The sequence below is a fragment of the Nicotiana tomentosiformis genome, chromosome 11, assembly GCF_000390325.3.
Source record: "Nicotiana tomentosiformis chromosome 11, ASM39032v3, whole genome shotgun sequence".
Classification (NCBI taxonomy): domain Eukaryota; kingdom Viridiplantae; phylum Streptophyta; class Magnoliopsida; order Solanales; family Solanaceae; genus Nicotiana; species Nicotiana tomentosiformis.
In genome coordinates, this window is record NC_090822.1 from 59,858,673 (window position 1) to 59,868,757 (window position 10,085).

General features: G+C 36.3%; 1 long non-coding RNA gene across 1 annotated transcript; it reads right to left on the bottom strand.

Annotated features, from left to right (window-relative positions):
• Positions 1–1,976: 1,976 nt before the first annotated feature.
• LOC138900990 (uncharacterized) lies at positions 1,977–4,154 on the bottom strand. Its single transcript, XR_011412425.1, has 3 exons — positions 4,067–4,154; positions 3,625–3,679; positions 1,977–2,292 (listed from the first exon to the last, which is right to left on the bottom strand). It is a non-coding gene; the product is annotated as an uncharacterized lncRNA (long non-coding RNA).
• Positions 4,155–10,085: the final 5,931 nt, after the last annotated feature.

Genomic DNA, 10,085 nt, shown 5'->3' on the forward strand with positions numbered 1-10,085 from the left:
ATGGCTTCAACCTAAACATAGTAACTTGAAGAAGAAATGGTCTTGTAATAGCAATCTCACTACAACATTGTATGCACTCCATTAGAAAGTGGCACCTACTGTGGCTAAGGAACGGGAAGAGAAACCAAAATTAATATTCAAGATCATATGAGTTGCACAAAAATTTCAGCATGCGTGGGAACTAAGATAAGCTATGTATGCATGCATCGAGTGGCAAAACGACCAGGAAAAGTAATTGCTTACATTTAAAGAAAGTTGAGAAGGAATGAAAGGAACTATTCAATGAGTGATCCAGAGTGAGTTACGTTATGAACACACATAAGATTTCAGAGTATTATCCATGAAGCATATATGTTGACAATCATATAGCCGTAGAAGACTCTGGTATAAGTTAAAAGAATGAATTGAGTCCAGGTCATAGACAAAGGATTGAATTGTTAGAAGATTGTATCATGGATACTCCATAGTGCCCATGAAGGCAAAGTTAATAACTAATACCATGAGGCGCAGATTAGAAGATAGCTTAAGCCTACATACAGGCTGATCAGAGGGAAGAGAAAACTAAAGAGTTACATCAACAAAGTAAATCAGGGGACTGATTATTGGACCAAGGAAATTATAGAAATCGTGATTGAGGAAATTGCAGAATCACTGTTAATATCAGAGGTACAAGAGAGATAGTACAATAGACATATTCTATAACGGCTCTACCATAAAGCCAGTCAGAAGAGTACCAGCCTCATAAGAAGTCAGCATGATGCTTTTACTGGATTGTGTATGCACTAGAGGTGCAAGTATTATAATAGAGCTTCAAGTTGTGGATGTGAATTATATATGTGTTAAAGCGAGGCCATGAAAGAGATAAAAGACGTGATGCGAGATTTTAAGGTAAGAAGGGTAAAGGTGAACAACGTACAAGATACTCAAATGTAGAAGGTTGCAAATAATCCATACTACAGATAGAAGGTTAGAAGCATTGGGATTTAGTATCCAGGAATGGTAGCAGCGTCATCAGTGGCATATCTTCTGAACTATGGTTTCTAAGTATCGAGAGGTCTAATTAAGAAAGTAAAGAAGAGTTAGAGACGATATGATGTCTCGCTTGATGTTCCAGGATGACATAAGGAAACTTATGATGCAAGAAAGTTGAAGGAAGGTTGCGAGTAGTATAAATAGATATGTGTAGGTTGCAAGCTACAGTAAGGTAAAGCGACAAGGTTTTAGGAAGACAGGAGTAAGGATAAGAAATGGCGAGTGAGAAGGTGATGAGAATGGATAAGTCCTTGTGATTAAGCCCATGAAAACAAGAAGAGCTGATCATTTCTCTAAGTTATACAAAGCTGTGTATAGTTTGAATGAACTCAAAGGAGTCTAAGACTAATGGCATTTAGAATAGATGGAATGTTGCCTTGATAGTACAATGAGGGTGTAATTGTGATAGATAAAGGATGCCGATTGGGCCTTCGATTGAGTAATGATTGGAAGAGGATTTCATGAATTGTACAGTATTAAAATACCCACGTAAGTAAATCATATTGGGATGCTATAAAATATGGTTATTGAAGTACAGTATCACCGCTAAGTGGATCCGGAGAATCACTTCAAATATTCCACGATGCAGCGTAAGCCCTAGTGGCAAGGTATTACGTAAGAAGTTTCAAGTTATCAGTGGTATATTGTAGATCAATATTGAGGTGATCAACAATGGATGGACAAAAGTCACAAAGTATGAGATGAGATTAGGTCGTCATTCTTAAGATGAACAGTAATGAGGAAGCATTAAAGGACTTAGATTTATACATATGGATAAGCAACGAAAGTGTCACGCCCCAAAATCGAGGAGCGCGACCGGCACTCAACCGAGTGAACCCGACTGAGCAAGCCTGTTAGATTTCTTTTGCCCAAACTTATCCATGAATAAAGAGAAGATGTACTCCGTTAATCAAATACTAAAGAGATTTCGTTAACCGCTTCCATTTCATTTCATTAACTGCATTATTCAATATTTCCAAAATAGTACAAGTTTATAAATTTAATGAAAAATATGTTGCCAAATGCCAACAGTTCTAATCCAATTCCCAACATCAAATACCACCCACAACCTGTCTACGGAGCCTCTAAGACAACTGAAGAGTAATATGGAAATGCTGGCAACAAGGCCCAGGCTATATCTCAACCACAAAGTACATGAAAAACAAAAGATACATGACCCCGAAATGAAGTGGGGCTCACCAAATCAGCTGAAAGGAGTGTCCTGCTATCACTGATCAATGCCTCCTGCTGTAGAACCACCTGCATCCATTAAAGATGCAGCGCCCCCGACAAAAGGGACGTTAGTACTGTCGAATAGTACTAGTATGTATAGCTAGAAATCCTCTTCAAAATAGAATGCCCATATGATCTATAGGCGGAACACATAATATAATGTAATTGAAACAACCTGTACAAACAAGGACAACAAAAGGGGGCACCTATTGTCTGCATTAATAATGTGTCTCATTAGACCGTCCTTAGTGTTCACATATCATATTATACACTTATGCGTTTAAGATACCGTCCATAGTGATGAGTTTCATAAACCGTCCATAGGGTTTCATAACACGATATACCTATGCATTTCATAGACCCTCCGTAGGGTTTCATAACACGATATACCTATGCGTTTCATAGACAGTCCATAAGGTTTCATAACACGATATACCTATGCGTTTCATAGACCGTCCATAGGGTTTCATAACACGATATACCTATGCATTTCATAGACCGTCCATAGGGTTTCATGACACATTGGAAACAAAAGTACAAATACGTACATCTCATAACCTTTCACATCACATATCACCTAATCCGTACTTTTAACCACTTACAACATCATTATTTCACTGGCTCTCTTGGCCAAGCATATGATTCTTTATTCATGGCGCAATGGCCGTGTTTTATATTCCACACTTTCATTTCTTTTCTTTCATAGATCATCATCATAATTATCAACAAGTAGAATATTTCAGAAATCATAACTTTAAGTTCATTGGTGATGAAGGCTTTAAACATAATCGATTCCTTTCCAATAAATGGAGTAAAATGATTGGCAATCAAAGAACAAATTAAAATCATACACAATTTCCACTCACTAATACATAAGAATGCAAAGCACATTGAAAATTATTTACAAAGCCTAGCATTAGCTAAAACAGCCACATATAGGCATCACTTGAGTTCATAAACTTTTAGCCGATTATATTGTCGAAGTAAATCTTGGAATAGTTGAATCAAAGCTCATTCATAATCTTTCTCATATTATTTCATTTTATTGGCACCATTGGCCACAAGTATAACTTTCACTATTGGCACGTTGGCCACACTTTATATCTCCAATTCACTTATTTCACTTCCAGTTATCTTTATAGGTTATCAACAATAAGACAATTCCAATCAAGACTTTAGGTACACATATGAGCAATTAAGAGTCTTAAGAATATTGAGATTTTCTCACATAATTTGGCATACTAGCTTTCATTTGAAATACGATTCAAAGCCACAATATTTTAATACACAACCCATACTTTGTAACTCATGGGAACATTATGGAGTTCAATTCCAAGAGAGAAAGTTTAGCCAACATACCTTGATGGAGCTCTTTAGTGCTACTAACACCACCTACTACTCTTACAACTTCAATCTACATCAACATAATTCAATTGGACCAATATTAGTAACAAATTCCATAATTTAGGCCATTTAGGCATTTTATCAAATACCTAGTAGGTATGAATGTATACATCTCTTACCCATAAAATTAGTTCATCCAACTACTACCATTTACCAACAATTTATCCCACCATCATTCTTAAATAATTCATAACTTCCAACATCACATACATGATCATCCATCCACACCCAACCAACAAAATTCCATCAAACAATCACCTTTCAATCTCTACAATGGATATGTATTTAAATTGGGAAGTTATGGCTTCAAATCAGCATACCATAAGTTCCAATACTTAATTCATACTCATATTCTCATAATATATCCATACATGTATGTCTAAGGGTGTAGGATTACCTTTTGGAAGAAATCTTGCAAAACCCTCCTTTGAGTTCTTGAAGAACTTTCTTGAAGATCTATGTATTTTATGGAGGATTGAGTTAGATTTAGGGTGGAATTGATGGAATGAAACATAAAATTAGTAGGGATTACTCACCTTGAAGATGGGGGGAGTTGGAGGTCTTGAGAGAATGGAGGAAAACCCCAAATTTCGGCCAAGAAAAATGCGGTAAAATGAACCCCGAATGAGTATATAGCATTTCGGGCGTCACAGGCAGCGTGGGGCGCTACCTGTGGCCCAATTTCCAGAACCTCAAAAATCCCAGTGCCAGGGCTAGCGCCCCACGCTACCCTAGGCGCTGGCGATGGAAAATCTTTTCTATTTCGCCCGAAAATGGGCATAACTCTCTCATACGATGTCCGAATTTGACGATTCTTTTTGATACGGCTCCGTAATATTAATACGGATCTAATGCTTCAATCAAAACTGAATTTGGAGTTCATATGTTTATTTTGATACCACATATACTCGAAGAAGCGACGTCGAAACATCCTAGAAATATCCAAATTAAATTCCGGGCATACGCCCGAGTCCAAAATCACCATTCGGACCTAACAGAATTATCAAAACTCTGATTCGAGGTCGAATACAAAAGAAAACTCAAACTTGATCATAAAATACCATTGGTCTCCTTTAATACTAGAATATATTATTCCCGAATATCGTTACCGCACTTTAAAAATCTTAATCATTAGGAAATTTTAACGGGGCCTTACAAATTCATTTGCGAAATTTTACGAGGTTTTACACTTAAGTACATCGAAAATTTTCGGGGTGTTATATAAAGTAACCTGGAGTTCGGTAGCAGACCTCAGTAACGATAAATTGAAGTAAGAATTATGGTATAGTATGGCCTACTTAGATGAAATAAAGCTAATGATGCCCAGAGGGACAACTTGACATAATTTTATACATAAACACAAAGTGAAGCCTAGAGATTGGCTAAAACCTTGAGGAAAGAGAAGAGAAGAGTCGCATAGGCGCACATACAAAGTTAGAGTCGTACAGGCTGCATGATAGAAGGTAGCAATACTTACGAGATTAGAAGGATTCTGACTACAAGTCGTAGTGTGAGAAAGAGGCTTAAAGGAAGGAATGCCATGGCCTTTGGATTTATTCAAAGAAGAATTGCCTAAATGGCAAGGAGAATATTAAAGTATTCGGAAGACATAAGTTAAGAAAATGATAAGAACATTAGTCAACATTCGAGGACGAATGTTCCAAAGGAGGGAATGATGTTATACCCCATGTTTTCGTACGTAAAAGTACGTTATAAGTAAATTGATGAAAGCTCGGAAATGAGATATTACATCCTGCATTTTCGTACGTTAAAGTTTCGTCATAAGTTAATCGACGTAAGTTCGAGAATGAGATTATTTTAGGATTATAAGCATTATACAATTTCAAACAGGTGATGAGTAAATTTGTGAAGGTGAGAGGGTAAGAAAATCGAAGAAAATGAATTTCGTCGAAGTTTGACATTTTGGGATAAAATACGGCCTGAGCTAAAATACCCGATATTTATGGACTACTGTCATGCAAGGTACCACATGACCATGATAGTAAGGTGTATAAGGTATGTTAAAAGCGGATAGTATTTTAAGTAATTTGAGATAATTCCTAATTATGTAGATAATTAAGTAATTATTGGATTAGTGGGGGATTAATAATTGATTAAGAAATTAAGTGAATAATTATTGGATAAAGATTTAATCCTTAACGTGGCAGCCCACAAAGTAACAAAAATGTGACTCTTAAAGTTCACATATAGGTGGCATATTCATAATAATAGGTTGCCAAGTTAACTACAAGAGTGGGACCCACAACCCCAATATTAAGAGACTTTCTCATATGCTTATACTTATGCTTGCTTACGAATGAATCTCAAACCAAAGAGATTATATGAAGTCTTCAAAAAAGGTAACGAATGAATCTCAAAAGAATTCAAAGAAAGACATATTCAATCTTCATAGCAAAGCAAAATGCTTCAACAAACTATACAACTGATGACAACGTGATTTTTCTTTCATTTTGGAAAGGCTACTAATAACATTCACACTTCATTTTGTGTGAAGAATGAATTATCAATGTTTAACATCTCTTAGTTAAGGATTCATTTTGGGAATTCATGCCAACACCTTGAGGATAACTCTTTTGAATATGATCCAAGATTGAATGTTCATCTACGAGGCTTCTTAGAAAATAGCAACAAGATTTTGCGATTCTGAAGGAGTACGGTGCAATCTTTCTCAAGAATATCATACGGATGTTTTCTTACTTCGATCCATCATCGCATGTTTTATCACAAAAGACGTGTGTTAGAGGGATTGTCAAGAAAATCGACTCAGGTATGTTAAGGCTATCCCTTCTTTCTTTTGGCATGATCTATACGACACAAACGAAACAAGCAAATGCACAATTTCCATAAATGACTCTATTCATAGAAATACTAGAGATGCTTATGTTCTTGATTCTCCATGTGTCATATTATTGTATCATCTGTTCATGGGTCTCAGAAAATACGTAAGATGATAAAGTTTATTTCATGATATTAATCAAAGGTATAATGGTCTTATGACATTCCGAAAGATTTTATTGACGTACTTTTCATGCATTGCATTCATTTATACATGTACATTGACCCATGACTAGATGGCGATATATACGCATATTTATATGTATATGGGATATGGGAAAGGGTTACGGCGTTATATACGTACCACTATCTGATCAGTTGGTATACGTTGATAATTTGCCCACAGTGGCCGAAATGATATGATGAGATGCCCTCAGAGGCTTGATGATGTTAAGAATGCATATACCTATGCATGGTATGACATTTATACACATATGTATTGTAAATATAAATGACTCACAGAGCTATTCAGACATACATGTTGAGTCTTTTACTCCATGTTTCTCTCATGTCTATTGTTTACTGATTTTTATTCCTTACATACTCGGTACATTATTTGTACTAACATCATTTTTTCTTGAGGGCGCTGCATTTCATGCCCGCAGGTCCCGATAGACAGGTCGAGAGTCCTCCAAGTAGCCTATCAGCTCAGCGGAAGATGTTGGTGCGCTCCATTTGCTCCAGAGTTGCTATTGGTCAGTATGATTAGGACATATTTTGATTGGTATGGCAGGGCTCTGTCCCGACCTTTATGACATCTATGTATCCTTAGAGGCTTGTAGACATATGTCGTATACATGAAAGATTGTATGGCCTTATCGGCCTATGTTCAGTGTAATTTTGGTCTTATAGGCCAGTATATCATATGTATAAGTTTGCATTCCCTCACGCTTTACTCGGGTTCATTTACCTATGATAGAATGATACGAAAGATATGTTACGTTGGTATTCGGTTGAGTAAGGTACCGGGTGCCCGTCGCGGCTCATCAGTTTGGGTCGTGACAGCGGCATAGCCACTTTGTGTAGGTTCTTGGTACTATGGTTATACATCCACCCGCATACATTGGGTTGAGGCGGCAGGGCCGCTTGAGTAGAGTTGTGGTATTGTACTTACACCTCCACTTGCATACATCGGGTGAGGCAGCGGGGCCGCTTTGTGTGAAGATGGTTACAGAGGATCTCATCTTAAATCCTATAAATGTTATTGATAGCTCTTAATAAGCTTGCTCTGGTTTAAACGGTTATCCATATTATTCTATTGTCGCCCTGATTCATCATATTCATATTGTATTTCTTAATTCTTAAATTGGTGTTTGATTTTCATACTAGTACTATTCGACGGTACTAACGTCCCTTTTGCCGAGGGTGCTGCATCTTTAAATGGATGTTGGTGATTCCACAACAGGAGTTATTGATCAGTGATAGTAGTACACCTTCTTCCCAACTGACTTGGTGAGCCCCACTTCATCCCGGGGTCATGTATCCTTTGTTCTTTGTGTATTCTGTTTGAGGTATAGCCGGGGCCTTCTTGCCGGCATTATCATTGTACAATTCTTTATTTATAGAGGTTTCGTAGACATAGTGTGGGTTGTGTATTGATTGATTCTGGGAAAGACAAACTATGTTATGTTGGGTTGTATTACTTGTCCTATTTGAGACTTTAAAAATGATGAAAACCATTGGTAGTGAATTGGCATTGTAGACATGATCACGTTTTTGTCTAATTAATTAAAATATGTATTATCTTCATTCGTGGATGAATTTGGGTAGATGAAAATCTAACAAACTTGCTCGGTCGGGTTCACTCGGTTGAGCGCCGGTCCGCTCCTCGGTTTTGGGGCGTGACAATTGGATCCTTTGCCACCATCTTTTGCGCCTCACCTCCCCTTTCAAAAGGTCTTTCAACATGTGGCTGCACAAAATCACAAGAACTAATACAAGAAAGAGTTAATGTGTTAGGAAGTAAAGAAAACATTTTCTTGCTTACACTCTCTTTGACTTTTATCACAAGACTAACTAACTTTCTCCTCACCCTTAGCCTCTTTTCTCTCACTAAAGTTTTTTTCTCTTTCTTCACTCAAACCCTCTTGTTTTTCTCTCTCTACTTCACAGACTTTTGTTATCTCATTGCCTTCTCTCTTTTCTTTTTTCTCAAGATCACTCTTTACTTCACTTGACAACCCACTCTTTTCACTCAAGACAACCTCTCCTTTTTTCTCTCTTAGAATGTCAACATGTACTCCCTTACTCTCATTTTTTTCTCTCTCATATTTTTCCATATTCTCTTTAACAATCTTTTCACCTTCACAAATTTGTGAGAGAGTCAAAGGCCCAATAATGAGTTTCTTCCCATTAACCTCAAAAGAGTATCTATTTTTTTTCATACTATATGAAGCACTTCTATAGGCATACCATGGCCTTCCCAACAAGATATGAAAACTATTCATTGGAATGACACCACACCAAATCACATCCTCATACCATCCAATAGAGAATTGCAATAACACTCTTTTATCCACCTTTACTCCTTTCAACATATAGGGTTCAATATGTTCAACACAAGGCAAGTTCAATTTCTCAACCATATAAGTGCTAATTAAGCTATAGCCAAATGCTTTGTCAATTCTAAGGGCATAAATCGCAGACATCACTTTAGCTCTTGTTTGAAAAATAACTTTACCATTGTCTTCCTTCCATTCGGTATACTGTAATTTTGACGTTTCAAGTTGTTGAGTCATAACTCTCCTCCTTCCACTGTAACTACATGTTTGAGACATCTTGACATAGAAGGAAATATGTATCTCTCAAATTTGGCCTTTTCCCTATAATGCTCTCACCTCTCTTTGCTTTTTCACTCAAAGCAACTATTGATCGTTAATCTTTAGATTTATCAATAAACCTTAATAGTCACAACCTTAGTGATAAGAATGTGGAGTTAGACAAAAGGAAAAAGAAAGTGAAGGATACCTAGGAAGAATAGGAATTGGTTATTAAGAAAAAAAAAGGAAAGAATTTAAGAAACCTAAAACCCACAAGAATAAGGAAAGAAGTTACATTAATCTTCAAGAACTTTGATCCCATCTTTTTGTTTCTTTCTTGACTTGGAAGTTAAATTATACTTGAATCTGAAAATAATAATGAGCAATAACACTTTATTGGGCTGATTTACATTTTTTTTTTGTTTTTATTTTTTTTGGTTTTATTTATGCTCAAAAACCACCTAAGATTAAAATCTTGATTAGCCTATGCTTTGATACCACTTGATAACAACACAATAGAGAATTCAAGAATTTACTAAAGAAAAACAAGAAAATCAAAAAATGTGCGGAAGCTTAAAGAAAATAGGGAAACAAAAAAGAAGATAGAAACTAAAGATAGATTGAATTCAAGAAAGAGTTTCTTGAATTCAAGAAGTCTATTCTTGAAGTTGAATCCTAGCAATAACAATTAGCTAACAAAGAACTAATCGCCTTTGGTAGAGAGTTAAAAACAAGAGATAGATTGTGAAACCCGACCGTTTAGAATAACAAGAACAACAATAAGCCTAAACTTATCTGTCA